Consider the following 20,685-nt stretch of genomic DNA (forward strand, 5'->3'; position numbering starts at 1 on the left):
ATTCTTAACGCTGGCGCCATCTTGTGGCTTAAGCAGCCGTGGGTTACAATGGAAGACTTCAAGGCAGGTTTCCTTTATAACGTTTTTAATATAGATCTTTTTCTTACACAACGCATCGATTCGAATCAGAAGGCTCTATTAACCCATCGGAGCCGTGTGGAGCACGTTATTTGATGGACAGCTGCATTTTTATGGACTTCAAACACAACTACAACTACTGCTGGGAATAACGTTAGCCTGGACTTTTTATATAACTCCGATTGTATTTGTTTGAAAGAAGAATGTCATATACACCTACGAAAACTTGAGGGTGAGTAAATCATGGGCTTGGTTTCATTTTTGGGTGAACTAAACCCTTTCAGCATTCATTTTCAACATTTAGCAAGGGCATATGGCAAATCTTCAGCAATAGATAAAGGCTTAAAGCAGTTTGAAACTGTTTTCCTTCGCGGAAGCTTTGCGTAAGAGCTATATATTTAATCTAAATATTTAATCTCGAGACAATATTTTGTGTCTAATAATTATTTATTTGAGACTAGTAGCCGTGTAATAAGCGGGATAATGTACACCCAGCCGGTTTTTATCGCAGAATAAACCCCTTCAGAGTGATGCAAAACCCCTCCGCTTCGCGTCGGGGTCCTGATCACTCTGTCGGGGTTTATTCTGCGATAACAACCGGCTGGGTGTACATTATCCCTTACTTAATGCACAGTTGACTGTGGATTATCGCTTGAATATAAAATTCAAATATAACATTTAATTCAGTTAAAAAGTAAGTTGTATTTAAGCTCACACGTCACCTTTTTGTGGTCATTCTTTACCGTCTTGAAATCTTCCCACCCATTGGATCTTCTGTCCTGTTACCGCATGGATCAGTCATGTTAATGATGGCTACACCAATCCCCGTGAGGGTTTTTTCTAACCTAATGACTAAAGCCTCGTTCGCACCGCCAGCGACATGATCCCATTCATTTCAGTGGAGCGCTGGTAACTTCCGTTGACACCAGCGACAGTGACCGTTGGCGACAGAATGTGGGCGTGTCAAGCGACGTGAGACGCGACAAAAGTTTAGAAATTGCATCTTTATGCAAATGAGAAGCGATTTTTCGAGCGACAACCAATAGGAGTGAAGTCAGTGGAGTGCACGTGATCCGTCTGCTGTACTGCGGTGTCGTGTCATGGAGGAGAAGTTGATTTCATGGGGGGGAAATATTATGGAAAAAAATGTCTGGGATTGTGGGGATATTAATGTAAGTTTTGACTAAACTGCATGCAATATGGTCTACCTTTTACAGTACAGTGTGTATGTATTCTAATAACTTGCTATGTTCTGCAAAACACTAGTAATAAAAACGGTACTATTTAATGACGTTTATATGCTACCCGTAGTGGGAACGCCCACTAGCGAATCTCTGGCTGTGGTGACATGCAGTGACAAAATGGCTGGCTCAAGATTATGATTTAGTCGACCAAGCCTCTTCTCGTCAAATAAAACATCTAGTCGACTTTTAGGGGGCAGCTGTAGTTTTTTTTTTTCCTTTCCTTTCATTCTTTCTTCATTCCATTTTTTGTTTGTTCTTTGGTTCTTCCTTTTTTTTTCTTCTTCCAACTGTTTCCTGAAAACATGACCTCTATGTGAGCGCCTGTAGACTCTCAGAGCGGAGCCATGTGAAATACTGGACTTTTGAGAGGATCCAGATCATCTCCATAGTCACGTCCGTTGCCTGCACTCCCAGAGCGACGGTAGATCAGCTCCAGATTACGCTGATGCTTTTCATTTACTCAAAGACGCATGAATGTGCCATGCTGGAATAGCAAATATTCCTTCAGGCGCCCAGGATGCAACTTCAGTGAATCGGTATGTGAGAGGCGGTGGCCTGTTGTTTGCAACACTGCGCACGCTATCAACACCGACAGCACACCTCTGCAATCCCGCGTCTGGGGTGTATTTTGGTTGTTCATTGGTGAAGGCTACTAGATTACACTCTGAATTCATCGTATCTGCTCATGTCACTGGATGGGAAGAGCTGCCTTGACATCGAGACTGCAGGAATGTCCATCACTGGGACTGCCCGAAGGTTTTTAGCACTGCAGTCAAGCCCTGGGCTGGAGAATCAATGGAGTTGCAGTGGACTAATGATGGCCTCACAATTGAAGGGAAGCTGACGTGTACATAAATAACGCCTATTTCCCATTCAGATGGTCTGCAGTAATGGGTTTGTAAGCATTTCTGTTGTCTCGTCCCTGCCAAGACCTCATTTTTGTCTCTGAAATGTGCGTTTACACTGACAGCAATTAAGTAGCCATATACAGGTGTTATTATTATACGGGTCCAATTTGCATAAAGGTGAGAAAATGTAATGATTTCTGGCCAAAATGTCAATGAATCAGTGTAATGGTGCACTTTTAGATAACTGTATTTGGTCTCTTAAGCACACTTCAACTGATGATTGTCGCATACTGAAGTGTGGGCGATTTCAGTAAGTATTAATCAGTTTTTTTTTTCTTTCATTTTTTATAATATGAATAATTATTATTAGGTTAATTATTACTATTATTATTGATTATTTTTGTATTTTTATTATACAAAATGTACACAATAAATTAAAATGTTCCGACAGTGTCCTTTCTTTCTTTTTTCCTGTGCACTGCGGCAAGTTTCGAGTTCTTTAATTTATATTTTAAAGGCTCGTTGTTGAGTATTAATAAGGTGGATCTAGTTTTTAGAACAATGTTAGCAATCTTACATGTAACAATCTTTCTTACCCGCCCTTGTTGCCACCCACCAGTATATATGTAAGTAATTAAAATAATATAATAAACATGTGACTAGACGAATAATGGCTTAAAAAAAAAAAAAAAAACTAGTCTAAATAGGTGTGTAACGGTACACAAAACTAGGCGTTTGGTATGTAGGCTACCTCGGTTTTGATATTACGGTTTCGGTACAGCAGTTTTACAAAATTGCTTTATTTTTATTCAACAGTGGTTTACTGATTTTTTTTTTTTTTTTTTGTCTGTTCTTTAAATTTATTAAGTTGTAACTAAAATATGCTGTTCACTGTAAAAAAAAAAATAACTGTAAAAAAAACAGTAAAAAAAATGTTTAAGTAAAATTTACTTGGATCTCAACTTAAATTGTTAAACTGACCTTTTAACTTATTTTGATGAGTTCAAACAATATACAATGTAAAACACAAATATATTGAATATATAGGTTAATATCGAGCATATATTTAGCAAAAGATTTAATCTCTCTAGTGAACTAAGAGCTATAGACACTGATGGACTCCTGAGGTAAATGTGAGGTTCTCAAGCTGTTTTATTGTCTTTCCGTGGTTGAAAGCCTGATTGAGCGATTATACGACCTAGGCAACATTTCGCTAAGTTGTAATGTATCCTCAACATACCTTAAGAGATATTAATTCATGTTTATTCTTTAGGAAGAGATGATCGTGTTCACGTCAAAACAGCATTTTGTGATCAAATGGATGCTTATTTTCTTTGTGTGGGAACTCTGATTGACGTGTGTTCTGCGTTTTAAACTATGGGTCGACCGATTCATCGGATTTGCCGATTAATCGGCGGAACAATCGGTTATCGTCAAAAATCAATACCAATAGTTTTTCCGGTTTGCGTCCATTGCGGGAGCAGCTGAGAAGGGTTCTGTCATTACACAGCAGCCTACGAGAGCTCTGAGAAGGGTCTGCTGGCATTATATAGCGTGAAAGCGGCCTCTAGAGGACAAATGAAAAACTATCACTGTTTACATCAACACGTGAGGACACGTGAACGCTGCACAGAGCGCGCTGACACATCTGACGCGCGTTTAAAACAGCGAAAGGAAAACGGTATGAAAACAGAACTCTTCATTACATGTTGCCAAATCATTATAAAGTTATTTTTTTGGTGACTAGATGCTTGAGCAGCGTAAGAACCGCAGTATGTATGTACTTTACTTTGTCGTCGAAGCTGAGAGAATGCTAATATAAGCAGTAACATTTACCTCAAGTAGTTAAAGTGATTTAACAACTAGGTGATGAAAGAATATATAAACACGTCAGAATCGATTTCAATACATATGTTATTTTGATAAGAAAACCGTCAAGTGCTCTAAAAAACCAAATGTTTGGATTTATATGAAATGACACTTAATATAATAGGCCTACAATAATCCATTATAATACATTATATCCAATATTCCATTTGTAACATTAAGTACGGTTAATAAATGCTGTAGAAGTATTCATTGTTAGTTTTATTTGTTAACCTTTTTATGCACTATGAATTGACTATTATTACACGGTGTAAAATGTTTATTGCATATCATTCACGTAAGCTAGCTAAATAAGCTAATAAATCCTTGTTAATAAATGGGACGTGCAGTCTGTTACCTGACATTCACTTACATGTTTCTAGGTTATAGCTAAAGAAACATTTATTTGTAATATTTTAATGTTTTAGTTATTTTCTGTAGATTTTTTTCTGGTAGATCTTGTCATTTTAATATATTCATATTTACATATGAAATTTAGAACATTTTCATGGTTCAGTACATTTTTTTTTATTTCTTGTAATAAAGTTCAGCACTGTTTTGTGTGTGTTTTAATTTGTTATTATTATTATTATTACTATTATTATTATTTTAATCTAATTTTTTTTTTAACTATCGGTCGATTAATCGGTTATCGGCAAGCATGGTCCAACCTAGCTATCGGTATCGGTAAAACTATCGGCCGACCTCTACTTTAAACAGTCTGACTATTAAAGATTGCATTAGGAACCCTACGTGCACCGAACTGAAAGCCCTCTACCGAAACGGTTCGGTATGAATACGTGTACCGTGACACCCCTAGTCTACTAGAAAAAGCTTTAGTCTGGGGTAGCCCTATTTATTTATATTTTGTATATGTTTTTGACACTGATTGATATTTGATTTAATATTTTAATTTACTGATTGATTTGTAATGCTTTTACAGCAGTTAAGTAGAATGCACAAGTTTTTTACGACATTATTGTTTGATGGATACCCTTGCTATTATTAAATGTTTGAAGTTTCCATAGGCTAGCCTGTTTAAATGGCTCTTTTGAAGCACACTGCATTGTGGTCATTATAGATAATTCACTAGAATTGCTTGTAATGTTTTCATAATGTAACTGATCCTTAGCAATATGTAATTTGCAGCCACTATAAAAGGAGGGATTAAGACTGACTGCCTGTCTTGGTAGGGTTCATTCTGAATGCCATGCTTAACGTAATTGCACGTTATTGCTCAAAAGAACCATAGAAGAACCTCCTCTACTCCTTAGCCATTTTTTTCCTTAAAAAGAGGAATCCGTCATATTCAAACAAAACGGCAGTGTTTCTTTTCAGTCGTTTCCATTTCACAGTTGGACGCTAGCTGGCCTGTTGTCTGTAAATGGGAAGCCTCTCTGAATGAGACACTGGCTAATCGCTTTTTCGGTACAACTGATGTTGAGAGTCCAAGTCAGGGAGCTGACTGATTTCTTGTACCTCAGTGTGATAGCTGGATGGTTATTTATTCAGGGTTTGTGTGTGTGTGTTTTGTTTTTTTATCTTATTGTGGTTATCTGTATTTATTTATTTATTAACTTAACCATTTTTATTTTATTTTAAATCTATATTTGTATTTTATTGTTTTATTATTTGTTAATTGTTAGCTTTTTGTTTATTGTTAGTTTTAGCATTGTTTTATGTATTTATTTTTATTAACTAACTTAACCATATTTTATTTTAAATTATTTATTATTTATTTTATTACATTTTTTTATTATTATTCGTATTTTAATTTAGTTTTATTTTTGTTTCTTTATTATTTGTTAATTCTTTGCTTTTGTTTATCGGTTAGTTTCAGTGCTGTTTTATGTATTTGTGTTATTTTATTAGCTTATTTAACCTTTTTTATTTTAAATATTTATTTTTATTTTATTATTTTTTTATAATTATTTGTATTTTAATATTTGTATTTTATTTTTTATTATTATTTGTCAATTGTTTGCTTTTATTTATCGGTTATTTTACTCGTATTTTTTTTATTAATATTTATAATTGTTTGCTTTTGTTGACCTGTAATTTGTAATGTATTATTTTTCTTTTTTTGTTCGTTTTTGTACTATATTACTTTTATTAAAGGAATAGTTCACCCAAAAATTTCTTCTCGTTTTATACTTCTAATTCTTAACCAGCGTTTTGTTTTGTGCGTTCATCACTTCTCACCTAAGCTTATGCTATGCCTACGTCATACGTCGAGACTTGTGTATGGCTATTGCCGGAAGCCAGAGATTTTATAGTTTTAAATATGGGTATTTTTCTTACAAAAGTGCATTGCTTCGCTTCAGAAGGCCTTCATTGACCTCCTAGAGTCGTATGTAGTATTTTTTTTATAATGGATGAATGTGTTTTTTGTAGATTCAAAAGCTGTTTAATGCCATTACTTAGATGGAGAGAGCCAGAATATGATTTAATATAATTATGATTGTGTTCAGCTAGATGAAGAGTCATATACACCTAGGATGGCTTGAGGTAAATTATGGGATCATTTTCATTTTTGGTTGAATTATTCCTTTAAGTAGCTTTTAGCCACAATGCAACACATTTGTATAAATAAATCAATAAGCAATTACTCTGATTTCCTCCACATAACCCGATTCAAATTTCACCAATTCCGCTCTCATTGTATGGGAAATCCTCATACCCACACATTTTTACATGTTTCTTTTAAATAAATCCCTTCAGGTCCCTGTAATGACATTGTCTCATTAAATCAGATTGATGTTTACTTCAATGTGAAGCTTGTCATATAGTTGTTTTTTTCAAGCCAGCCCATTCCTGGTGGTACATTATCGCTCCCCCTGCTGATTAACTGTTTCAAAACTTTTCGCCTGAGCCAATTTGCGTGACGGAGCTGTTACTTGAACCTCCCCAAAATAGAGACCGCATGTAGCGAGATGAATTTTAATTAAGCCCATGCTCAATTAGACGCCACAAACGGCCGCCTCGGCATGAATATAAAATTGCCCTCAGACTCATAGTTCATCTGCTACAACAATCAAAATTGATCTTCCTCATTACCGAAGGTTCAGGCACAGATCAAAGGCTTGATGCTTCTCAAACAGTCATCAGCGCTCATTGAATCCGGAGCCGCTGTCCCCGCAGCCGTGATGTCATCGATTCTCCGTTCCATCAGGGCGAAAAAAGACCAATCCATTAGCGGCATGCAGAGGGGCCGTCTCCATCTGACTGAAATGCAGTTTTGACAGAGCGAGATCCTGTCAGATTTCCCCTTGCCACTGTGGCAGCCCAGCTGAAATGGTCCCCCTGGCCCCGGGCCTACGGCTCAGGGAAAATTGAGTGCACTCCTGCAGAATTCAATATGACATGCTGGAAATAATGGGCTCCTGTCGCACAGATATCCATCAAGACTTACCATGGACTCTTGTAGACATTCAGCTGCAATAAATAATAAATCATGTTTGGACGATATTAATAAGGTCGCTTGAGAGATGCCCATTGATTTGGTGACTGCACAGTTTTCTAGCAGGAGTAGTGCTGACGTGTTTGAGGGATGTTACGGGATCAGGTCTTATGCTGGGTTCACACCACACGATTATCAACTCTGTTTTGCCACAATCTCTTTGATGTAGAGTCATGCCGTGGTTATTATGCAAATGACATTGGGGGTCAGGACCATAGACTGTAAAAAAAAATATGGACGTAGTGTCCGTGACGTCACCTATAGGATTCTGAAGTGCAGTTTTGAAGCGCAAAGTAGAGACGAGGTGTCATCATGCGTCACGCCCGGATAACAGAAAATGGGCAAAGAGGTGGGGCGTGGGCGGAGCTTAGGTGACACGATGACTAACAGACACCACATTAATGGCAATCCACCTGTCGATCAAAGTGGCCACGCCCTTAATTATGCAGAACTTTAAGGCTTTATATAATGTAAACAAATGAGTTATAAAAAAAAAATCACCCCCCTCACAGTTGTCATGAAGGGCAAAATTAGCCGTATAGACAAAAAACACAATTTGTACAAGGCTGTAAACATGTCTTTTTCTGCTGTAAAGTTGGAAATTTTAACATGGGGCTCAGTGAGATTTTGCTCCCTTCTGGAGTCAGTTGATGAATTGCAGTTTAAGTTACTTCCATATTTGCTTCAAAAGAAACTGCGGGAGGTTGCCGTTTGGTCAGGGCGTTATCTCGTATAGAGTGCTATCAGTGGACTGGACAACAACCGACTCCCGACTTTCTTTCTGTCAGGACGCCGTGAGTCCTGACAGACTGACGTTTAATTTTTTCTGTACTCCGCGATGGGCTTCTCCACAGAAGCTCTCCCGTACATAGCTTTCAAACATGGCGAAGCGAAAGAGAGACAATGGTGGTCGGTGTTGTTAGGTGGAATTATGCAATGGAGAAAAGGTTTATGGAGCTATACTCCAGTCTTTATGATGTTTCCTAGAGGGAATAAAAAAGATAACTGCTGACCGAATGATAGCGGAGTTGCTTTAGCAACCCGGAGAGTACTAGAATTAGCATCAAACTAACACAGTTTCATTAGCCATCGTTTGTTTACACTCTCGTTTCTGGAAGTAAGTTGCTAGTTCCGCCTTCTCAATGACATCACACACGTTGTTAAAGACAGCAAGTGGTGATTGGTCTGGAAGCAACGTGTAGTCTGACCTGTTCCTTGTACACAACACAACAATATTTAGAGTCAAAATTGCATAACAGTGAGGCAAAAAATATTGAGTAGTCTGAACCCAGCATTTTTGCTTTAAAACTGATGAATGGTAGTTACCTTAAAGGGGTCATGAACTGCATTGTTTTATAAAGTTTTCTGTGGTGCACTTCTAATGTTAGTGTGGTGTTTTTTGTCAAAAATGATATCAAAAATTGTCATCATTTGGAAATAAAAGGCATTTTTCCTACACTGATTTGAACGCTTTGTTTTAAAGGACGTGTCTGCGGTTAGACTTCAGTGTAAACGCCCACTGTTGTGATTGGCCAATGTTATTATGCGAGTTTTGGGATGAGTCGCTGCTAAACTGGTGCTGTTTGATTGACAGCATTGATTGTGTTCTTTGATTGCTTTCTATATATAATTTAAACAGTTTAAATTAGGGCTGTGCAATATATTGAAATTATCGAAATATCGCAAATGTTCATACTACAATATGCATATTGCAAAGGCACAAAATAGCTGAAAGATTTTTATAGGCTGCTTCAACATTGTGAAAAGTGTACGTTTTAGGTCGGCATATAGCAGAGAATATTGGGCACATGACTGTTACTTATGTGACAGTTACTTATCTGTCAACACACACAGTTATGTCAAAATGGCTGTCTTGACGAGTATAAATGTAAACTCAGTCGGTTATGCGAGCGATATCAGAAAGAAGCTGAATGCATGTCAAAGAGTTTTTGGTATTTAAATATTTCCATTAGATTTTTTGTTTGTTTACATTGATGTTAAAATGTATTTTTGCTAAAGCACTGCTGGTCACTTTTAGAAGTTGCAGCAATGCTTTCTTGTCCCAGAAAGAATGTGAAGCACATAAATAATATCATTCTCAGTTTTTAAATACTTTTTAAAATATAATTTAAATAGATTATACACACTAATAGCAATATCGTATCGCATATGGAATATCGCATTATTTAACAAGATATTGCATATCACATTTTTCTTCCATATCGCACAGCCCTAGTTTAAATAACAGATTTACCAGAATCCACAGTGAAATGTACCAAATACAAATAAATAATGCACATTGTTGAAAAAAAATAGGGATCATTTGGGAAGTTTTTTTTTCTTTCCCTAATGTTATTTTTAGTCCGTCCTGTATTTCTATTCTCTCCTTGTCATCTTATTAACACTCCAGTGGGTGGGGCCAAAGTGTCAATGATAAAGTTTTCATTGTTTTTCCTCTACAAAGGTGGACTTTCACCTTTCTGTAGGCACATTCTTCAAGGAGTCATTGGGCTTGGTCAAAATTAAACCTGTTTTTGGACTAACAAGGAAGTTTTCGGTTCCGAAGCGTACAGGGTATTCTTATAGTATGATGATCTCTAATGTCAAATCGATCTCTTATGGATTTCTCAGTTCATGACTGAGAGACAGTTTTTTTTCTTTTTCACCAATTACAGTGAATGGGGACAGAAGCATTCAAACTAAAAAAAAAAACTACAAGAAATGATTAAATAATTAGTTTGGGCAACCAATTTTTCAAGCAAAACAATATGAAATAAGTATACAATATTTAATATAACACATTTTTCAAGAAACAAAATATTATAAAGTCTTTAAAGTATTATAAAAAAAGTTAATATGTCAACTTATATTTCAAGTCTTCTGAACCCATACAATGACATTTTGTTACAAGCAGACCTCATTTTAAGCCTTTACTGAGAAATCGAGTTAATCTGATTAGTGTTGTTTGTGAATAAATCATTCAGAACTGGTTTGAGAACATCCATAAAAAAAGAAACCAAATCAAAATAAATTTCACTCGTTGGACATTACTTACATTCTACTTCATCTCGACTTGTCCATGTAAGAAAGTCGTTTGGTTTTTGGCGAGTCATTTTTTGGGAGTGTTTTTCTGTCGCTCGAGGCAAGCAGAGTAAAGTTGTTTAAATGCAAATGATCAACAGTGTTTATGTTTAATGAGGATGATGATGGCAATCTTTTCACAGTGCCTCATGAGAGAGAGTGGTAATTGTGTGATCTGTTTTAGTATGCAGAGCCAGCGATGCTTTGGATCTCATTGTTTCAGGCGACTGCAGTCTGTTTCTGCTGAGTCGGCGGCTCTTCTTTGGTGGTTTAGGACTCATTAGGCCTGTAATGTCTTAATTCTCTCCTCTACAAAGCCATAATGACATCTCTAATATTTCACCTTCTGAAATGCATCACACAATTGATGCCTGTTGGGTTAATAAGCTAATTGACTGACATCGACCCTTTTTTCCGTGGGTAGAGTTTAATTTTCATAGATCACATCTGGGCTTTTGCACTCATTTCATTTTTATTTCTGGGAAAGCTGAATTTTTAAAGCGACTGCAGCGCTGAGAGTGCATTTTGACTACAGGGTTATTTATATTATCGGATATTTATTTTTCCAGGCAGGAACTAAATTACACAATCTCACGCATTCCTGTGTAACACTGGAAAATTTGCTGATTTGCTGAACGTTATTAGCGATTTATATAAATGGACTTTGTGTTTTCAGAAAAGGGCTGTTATTTTTGTTTTTTTGTTAAGAAGCATGCAGAGTATTTCAGGACAAAGCCACATTTTGTTGAGCTGATGTGAATTGCAGACGCTGTGGTTTTTCGGGCAGACTGACCACACGGGTGAACAGTGTCAGTGCCGACCACAGTCAATGATCACTCTGTTACTGCGGTCGAATGTCTGAAGAGGGATGCTAACGATAGAAACTCAGATAATCAGCTACTGTTGCCACATGTTAGTGGGTTCAGAATAAACTGGTCAAACAAAGGTTTATGAATTGATATGCAGGTAAAATTAACTTTAATTAACAACAGTAATTTGCAAAAAGCTACAAGTTTAAATATTCTGCTCTTAAATGTAGGCTACCGTTGTTATTCTATTGCATCACACTGAACTGACCAACAGCTTCTGTCATAATAAAAGGTGCACTCTTTACTGGTTTTCTGTGTTCCTTCTCCTTTTCAATTTTCGTTTCAAGTTGCTCATCAGAACATTGTCTTTTTGGCCGTGTGACGACCATATTAATATCATATAATTTGAACTTCCCTCTTTATGCTTCTCATGTGCGCATGCACTAACCCCAAACCTCCACCCAAATGATTCTTGTCGGTTATTGGCTGGAGCACTGCTTATTATGTTTATTTGTCCAGACTGCCCAAGTTTGTTTTTGTTCCCACTTTTGCTCACTACAGAGACAGTGTTATTTTTTACAGTGTGTTCAGGGGACAGGCAGCTAGCAGAATTTTTTTTTGCAAATGTGACAAATTTTTGGCCTTAACGTGTGACATCGCTTATAGCACCTTTAAAGGGTAACTAAACCCCTGTTCACAGCCTAACTCCGCCCACTGGCAATATTTGAAAAATGCTGCAAAAGCAGAGACAGAAGGGACGAGACGAGGGCGGGGCTGAGCGGGGGGGCGTGCACCTGAGACCCGTAGTGACAACTTGTTTGACAGCTGTCAGACTCGCAAAGATGGATAGTGACTGGAGGGAGGACAGTAGCTTTGCAACAGAGCGGTCATCTAAAGTAGAGGACTTTTCTCCACTAAAAAAGCGCAGGACCAATAAGTTCAAACCTAATTACAACAGATTTCCTCAAATAAAAGTTAGACTGTAACGTTATATGCCAGCACGTTACGGTATTGTTGTCAGTTACCACGGCAACCATTTGCATGTCAGGGTTTGTCTGAAAGTGTCTGAAGTATAAAAATTATCTGTAGACATGACGGGTGGCAAAAATGTCACAAGAAAAGCCTAACGTACTTACAACTGCATTATTTATCTGCATTTTCTTCATTACGATGTTAAAAGCAAGTGACGAGAAAGTTTCATTCATAGTGTTTCTACTTCATGTAACATGAGCGCTCATACTGGACTGAAGCCGTTCTCATCATGTGATCATGGGAAAACATTTCTTAGGGCGTGGTGAGCTCGTGCCAGGGGCGTGGTAGTGAGCCGTTGGAAGTACCATCCTACGTCACGATGCACCACAACGTCCAATAGGAAAATTCAACTGCAGTAGCCACCGTTCAACCTTAAGAGGGCAGCACTAAGACGTTTTTACACCATATATTATAGAATTAAAACACTTTATACCCAAATGTCAAAACATTTACTCGAATCAATAAACAGCATTATTAAAGCCCCAGTCTTGCAGATCCTTAACTAAAAAAAGTTGGTTTAGGGTTTAGTTACCCTTTAAGGAGTGGAAATTACTAGCAAGACAAGCAATGCTCCTCTGCCGCTATATACTGGTTATAGTGGTAATTTCATGTCTGTTTTTAAATAAAAGTGCTTGTTTGGCACAAAGTGGCCTACACCTTTAAACTATTTTTAGTTTTGCAAATCATCAAAAGTAACATTAAAATTGTATACTATTTAGAGCTTGGGATGAAGGGGCACTCTCAAGGTTTTACGAAGCCTGACACGAACTTCATTTATGCATCGTTTTCTCCAGGTTTCCACTTCAGTGCTGTTTCCCACTGGTTCTCACAGTAGCCATGTTATTAATTCTGTGGTAAATTCAAACGCTTTCTATCAGGTTCTCCTTGTGTGATAGAGGTCGGCCCGTGTAACGTTGTCTATTATTGGTCCGAGCTGATAAACGAACCGCACACAGATGAAGTTCACTGCAAAGACAGCAGTATAAAGAAACTACAACAAATCTTCAATTACAGTCAAATTCATTGTTTTATGTAATATTTGTAGCTTGAGCTATTTGTGATCTGTGCAAGATCTTGTCTGTCTTCCTTTTTTGGCACTCTATATCTTATTCTTATGTTTTGCTTCATCTGAACTGTAACTCCTCCCTGTGGAATAACTTCTAACCTGATTCCCATGTGCAACTGTACCCAGATCCTGACTGAACTCTTGGCCTCCTGCCTACACATTGTTTCTTTCCTCCACCTGAACACCCTAGAACAGGTACTGCCCATAACCTGATCCATCCTTTGTTTTCTGCTCTCTGAATCTCAAAACACATCTATTATTCACATGCTGACAAGTATTTCGGCAGCAATTCATGTCAGCTGCTAAACCAATTCTTTTCTTCTCTTGGTTTCAACTAGACTGGACATTGACGTTTCACAAAAAGTTGGTGAAAATGCAAGCCATCAAGTTTAGCTTTGCTGTGTTGCATCGAGGCAGAAAATAAGACCATCTTGCTTTCCTTTTTATTCACTTCACACTTCCTCAGCATTTTCACTTGCCACAATTTTGACATTGATACGAAGGTAAAAAACTGCCATATACCGGTAGATATTTTTAATATCTCATAATATGGCAGCATTTATATTAGGCTGCTGTCACTTTAAGACCTGATGCACGGATCCATTATACTGTTATACATGTATTTTCTTTCTCTACACTTTGAAAATCACTGGGTTAAGGGCTGGGTAAATATAGGACAGAACACGTGTTAATTTTAACCCAGCATAGTTGATTGAATTTTTCCTATAATACTAGGTTATTTTGTTTCTTCATACATGAATTAATGTTTACGGATTAAATTAAATCCTCTAAACTTTAAAATACTCTACACAACCGCTGGCTTGCTTGCTAATTCCTTATGTTTTATATCATTTTACAGTATAGCATATTTTATATTGTTTTCTAATTCATATAGCTGACATTCAAGCTTGTTTAACAAGTATTAGAAGTAAATATAACACTTTTAGAATTATTTAAAGCATAATCGTCCGGTCCCTGTTGTCCTTTTCCACCATAACGGTGCTGGATCTCGTGCCGGGGCTTGCATCCTGTTTAGTGTGGGAACTTCTTACTTTACACCGCTTCTCTGCGTTTCACTCGTAGCTGAAATATGCGGTGACTGGCTCCGTAATATGTCCATAAACAATCAGTGTACAGTTCTGAGCACGTTTTAACATCTTAAGTATTTATATTCTTTATCTGTATTCTGTATAACATTTTATGCGAGGCATCGAGTGTTTTCATCTTCCGAAAAGACCCACATCATGCCACTGTTTGTTGCTTTGCATAAACTTAAATTATATACAACTCAATAAAGAATTTATAGATAAAATAAAATGTACACAAACCTGTATTTTACGAAAGATTCATCTATTTGACAGAGCTGGAGAACACAAAAGCTATCAAAATACTGAAAAAATAATCCCCTTAATAATGACCCAAAAGGTTATATATATATATATATATATATATATATATATATATATATATATATATATATATATATATATATATATATATATATATATATATATATATATATATATATATATATATATATATATATATATATATATATATTATATATATATAATATATATTATATATAGTGTCCTGGTATTATACTACCACGCAACTGTGGTTCAATAGATCAAAATGAAAGAAAAGCATCCACCAGTGAAAAAAAGCAGGTAATAAAAGATGTCAGATGGCTGTAATGTGTGTGAAAGGAGGTATGTTTTCAGTCTCTATACATCTGCCTTTCTCTTTCCTAAGCCGCCTAAATGAATGTTGTCATTCTCCTTGGCAGGACATGCTTCCTATTTTCAGACCTCCATTTCGGGGTGGCCTTATTGTCATCTATTTTGAAACCTCTATTGAGTTTTCTTTCCTTAGCTCTCAGGGCTGAATTTATGATAACAAAGAGAGGTAGTCTCTCTTTTGACAGGGTTTCTTTACACTGTAGATGATGGAGGGTGAACCAATTTTCACTATGAACTACAGTCTGAGGCCCTTAAAGATTGCAGTCTGTTTTGTTGGCATCTCATGCCAACAAGCACACTGCCAGGAACTCAACCTTGACATTTGTGCAATGACATCAGTAAGATACAATTTTCAAAACGCCCTAGTTAATGCCACTTAAAAGATGCCACCCGCTGTTTCTATTAGTCATTTTCTATATTAGGCTATATATTTCATTATTAATCGTTTAAGTCAACTTGATACTCTATTTATATATGTAAAGCTGTCTTATCAATGTTGGAAACCAGTTTTTGCCATCATACATAATTTTCAGGATAATTTGGATCACTATCATGGGATAATTTTGAGTTACAGGCAAAACAACAAACAAAAAATTATTGATTTCAAGTTTTTCACAAAAAGCATGAAGCCCTCGTCTCGTAATCCCAATGCTCCATCTAAAAGTGTCTTTATTTGTATGGTTTCGGAGAGGAGAGACTCCTCAGACAGTGTGCAATACACATATACACAGATTTATAGAATTTCAAAATATCTGTCCTGGCGAGAATTCATGAAACATTATCTGTTATGTCTTATGTGAATGTTTGGTTAACTGTTAGGGAAAAACCTCTGATGCGTGATATTATATCAGATCCGTGCATTACAGTAGGACTTAATAGGCTGTCTGTTGTTTATTTTTTTTATTAATGTTTATTAAACACTTGCGGTATCATGGGGAAAAAGTGTTGAATATATTTTTCCTGTAGAAAATTTGATTTTGAAAAGATTTGCTGTTATTACCAGGGATTTTAAGGAATGGTTGCTGGGTGATTTTTGTTTTAGAACCTTTAGAAAACTTTAACTCTCAAAATTGACTTTGCTGACTCTTATGACTTTAAACAGGTGTAGATCTGTAATTTTTTATTAAATCATACATCATTTTAAAGGTTTTGTAATTGAGAATGAAAAAAACTCATTTTTGAAAATGTGCGAATCATTATGCCTGCACAGGTCATATATTATCATTGAAAATAGTTATTTTAAATTCTATACATTTTACATTTAGTTTTTCCATTTTTAATGTTATAATAAATGCATCCTGGGTTGAGCGTAAGAGAAGAAAAAACCTCTTTTGACTGGTAGTTTATATATGGGTGTGTATATACAGTTTGTCTTTATTTTTTTGTGTGAAGAATTACTGAAGCTTATTGCAGCTTATGTGGAAGCGGAGAGGAGTTGTTAAAACGGTGATTGTTAAGTGTAAATGAAGTATAAAATATGACATCTGTGTTTAGGGGAATTTCTCCATTTCTCTCACCATTCATTCTTAGGATCAGGATCTGAGAGAGAGCCGCTTTAGCTCTGTTCTGATGTTTTATTCTCCTTTGTGTTCCAGAAAGACGTGGAGACTCACACAGCAGGAAGATCTTGTTCAAGGCTGTGAGAGATCGGAGCGCAGTCCGCTGCTTTAGAAAAGTGGGTAAGTGAATCTGCAGTAAAACGTGTCCAAACAGAGATGTAAAGAAAGAAAGGTGGAACACGGCTAGTAGGATGTAGTTAATAAAATCTTGTGCAAACAAAAGAAACTGATGTTTCTCCAAGAGCTTGATCAGAACTCTAGGCACTAGTGCCAGGCTTTATATTGAAACTAACAAACGCAGTGATTTTAATGCATCGTGTTTTTGTCAATGGTCTTTGGACTCATGTGTGAGTTTGTTAAGAAGTGTCTGCTGATCTCAGCAGCAAAAAAGTGTTGATAAGTTCAGTTGGCAGGTTTCAAAACCTTACAAAGTTTTTATTTAAAGTGCAAAATCGTATTTTTTAAAATGTAATTTTTCAAACATCACGCAGTCTGTCGGTTCTCTGATTTAAATTGCGGATGAGCAATGGAAAATGACATTTATTTCTCATGGTAATATGACTCAACTTTTTAAGAATTAAAGAGTTGCATTAATTTATTTAACAAAGGAGGTATGAATATAGCCTTTGTGCTAGGTTTCCATGACTTGCCAGAAGAGACATACGGCAGCCTCAGAGATGAAATTACACGGGCCTGGATTCATTTACCTCTCACTTTTCAACTCTCATGACGTGTGTCAAGTTCTGTTATTGACGCCAGTTACCAGTCAGAGCGTATAAGCTTTAAGGCTGGGTAACTGGGTTACTGATTTATTTCAGATTTCTACAGTATGTAGATGGATGATTCTGTTGCAGTGTCAACAGGCTTGTTTTAGTTATTGTATCGGCGCTTGATCGCACACTGGTGATGCACTCCTCCCCCCCTCGTATATACTAATAATTTTAGTTGTTACAGGTTACTGCACAATGCTAATATAATGACACGGATGACAGCATACTTCCAGATTTGGAATAAGAAGCATATTAAAAAGCTGCATGGAAGAAGTTGCATGCTAGGACACAATTTATTTTCAATGAGCTGGGCCAGTGGTCATGGCATTTATGTAAATCTAATTCACCATTAGCTGTTTCTAGTTGCAAATTTTACTTCTAAAAAAGTTTAATTGAACATTTATTGTCTATTCTGTTTGTCACAGAGCAGGAATTTATCTTTGACACTGGGGACATAGTTTAAAAATCACGTCACACATTAGCAACACAAACACAACATTCTCCATCAGTCCTTACACATTTCAAAAGTGTATTCCACAATAATAATAATCATGCACAATCATCAAATCATCCACAAAAATGGATATGTAAAGACAACATCTAACATACCAATCCATAAAAAAAAACTTAAGATAATAGTAAATGGACTGCATTTATATAGCGCCTTTATCCAAAGCGCTTTACATTTTTGCCTCACATTCACCCATTCATACACCGACGGCGATGTCAGCCATGCAAGGCGCCATCCAGCTCATCGGGAGCATGCTGGGGTTAGGTGTCTTGCTCATGGACACTTCGACACTTGGTCAGGTGGAACCGGGGATCGAACCACCAACCTTTCGGTTTGTAGACAATCTACATGAACCACTGAGCCACTGCCGCCCCATATAATAGTATGATTTAAGATAATTAGTGCCATTGGGACAGACTTTTTTTTTTTTTTTAATACACGTTTCTTCTGGCCAAAGGAATTTTGAGTCTGCGCCCAGATGGAAGCATTTTAAAAGTAGACTGAAGGGGTGGGTATGATCTTTAAAAATAGCAATTGCCATGTTTTCCATAAAACAGTCAAATAAGCCCTGAAGTGAATGTTGTTTATGTCCAATGATCTTATAGTATTTGCTTAATTAATTATTTGTGAAAGTTACTTTTGTTTAACTGTTAGATCACCGTACCATTAAACGTGTTATATGTAAGAATACTCTCAATCATCGATAGGTAGCGTGTGCACAAATGATTGTAGAGCCACTGTAGTGAGATGGACTTTTGAACGCCTTTAGTGCCTTTTAAGGGACTTAAGAGAGGAAATGACATTGGTGTCAATGAAGGCCTTTTTGAGCCATCGGATTTCAACAAAAATATCTTCATTTTATGAAGATGAACAAAGGTCTTACGGGTGTTGAACGACATGAGGGTGAGGAATTAATGACAGAATTTTCATTTTTGTGCAAACTAACCCTTTAAAAGAACACTTGAGATGCTGTGCAATAAAACTGGTCCACTGGTTAGTCCAGATTTATTCGGCAAAATATATTAGGTGTTTTCATCATAGTTTAATCGTATATCTTATTGGATAAAAAAAAAAAAAAGTTAAGAGTCAATACCGGATTATTCAAAGTAAGAAATCAATGGTTTTACCCAGTGTAATACACTTTGATTAGCAGCGGTTAAGTATTTACTGTGCCCTCTCAGGTCTTACATCATTTCTGTGCTATTTTAAAGCGATTAATAGAGCAGGGTCTTTTCGTCCCTTCTGTCAAAGTCACTGATTTTATTATGATCCGCTCAGCATCCTACCAAGAAGCCTGTCAGATTTGAGGGAGTTTAGCATGTTCATTCAGGCTGATAGGGATGGCTTTTCAAAGATTGCATTCTTTGAGAGCCGTTTCCACAGAGTCGTTGCTTGTTGCAGCGGCTTAACAAAACCTCGGAGCTTTGCACGTCCCTGGTGAAAAGCGCCTCTTGTTTTAGAAGTAAGCCATCTAAAGACATGGGTGCCTAGGGTCTGGAGTATTCTGTGATTCTGGGCCCTTCGAGGTTTCTTTCATTTGCTTTGAGGAATTAACTGTCTGACAAAACGACAGCTTTAAGACTGCAGCGGGGGCTCATGGGAGCAGCAGGGTGGAGAGAGCAGACGAGCACCTGCTCGCTGGAGCTCTGCAGGTGATGTGCGAGAAGACGCTGCAGACAAGCAGAGATTCCAAATCAAGGGCATTCACTTTCTACCACTAAATAAGATTAATTAAATACATAATCTCTTTTTCAGTGACATTCTCACTTCCCACAATAGAGGTTGGTGTTGTGACCAAAAACGTATGAGTAATTTAACAGATGGGCATCATCATTCACAGCATCAGGATTTATCACAATGTAGTTGGAAATTCATTAAAACATGCTTCATCTTATTTTATTTGTTATGAATAAGGATACCGATCAGGCATAACATTATGACAGGGGAAGTGAGAAACACTGATTTTCTCTTCATCACGACACCTGTTAGTGGGTGGGATATTTTAGGCAGCATTTTGAACATTTTGTCCTCGAAGTTGATGTGTTAGAAGCTGGAAAAATGGGCAAGCATAAAGATTTGAGCGAGTTTGACAAGGGCCAAATTGTGATGACTAGATGACAGGGTCAGATCATCTCCAAAACTGCAACTCTTCTGGGGTGTTTGTGATGTGCAGAGGTCAGTATCTATCAAAAGTGGTCTAAGGAAGAAATGGCGAACCGGCGACAGGGTCATGGGCGGCCAAGGCTCATTGATGCACATGGGGAGTGAAGGCTTGCCCGTGTGGTCTGATCAAACAGACGAGCTACTGTAGCTCAAATTGGGCATGTGAGCATCAGAACTGGTCCACAAAGCAATGGAAGAAGGTGGCCTGCTCTGATGAATTTTCTTTTACATGAAGGCTTACCTGGGGAACACATTGCACCAGTATGCACTATGGGAAGAAGGCAAGCCGACGGAGGCAGTGATGCTTTGGGCAATGTTCTGCTGGGAAACCTTGGGTCCTGCCATCCATGTTACTTTGACACGTACCACCTAAGCATTGTTGCAGACCATGTGCACCCTTTCATGAAAATGGTGTTCCCTGGAAATGGGAAATAGAACGTATTCTTTCAGCAGGAT

General features: G+C 37.1%; 1 protein-coding gene across 3 annotated transcripts in view; it reads left to right on the forward strand.

Annotated features, from left to right (window-relative positions):
* adarb1b (adenosine deaminase RNA specific B1b) overlaps positions 1-20,685 on the forward strand; it is a 197,903-nt gene that overhangs the window by 58,444 nt on the left and 118,774 nt on the right. For 2 of the 3 annotated variants that reach the window (XM_067444472.1, XM_067444474.1), the window contains exon 2: positions 16,822-16,905. The gene's annotated coding sequence lies outside the window, so the exon portion shown is untranslated. The remainder of the gene's footprint in view (positions 1-16,821; positions 16,906-20,685) is intronic. The other variant, XM_067444473.1, reaches the window with a different exon arrangement.

Source organism: Pseudorasbora parva, chromosome 5 (genome assembly GCF_024679245.1).
Source record: "Pseudorasbora parva isolate DD20220531a chromosome 5, ASM2467924v1, whole genome shotgun sequence".
Taxonomy (NCBI): Eukaryota; Metazoa; Chordata; class Actinopteri; order Cypriniformes; family Gobionidae; genus Pseudorasbora; species Pseudorasbora parva.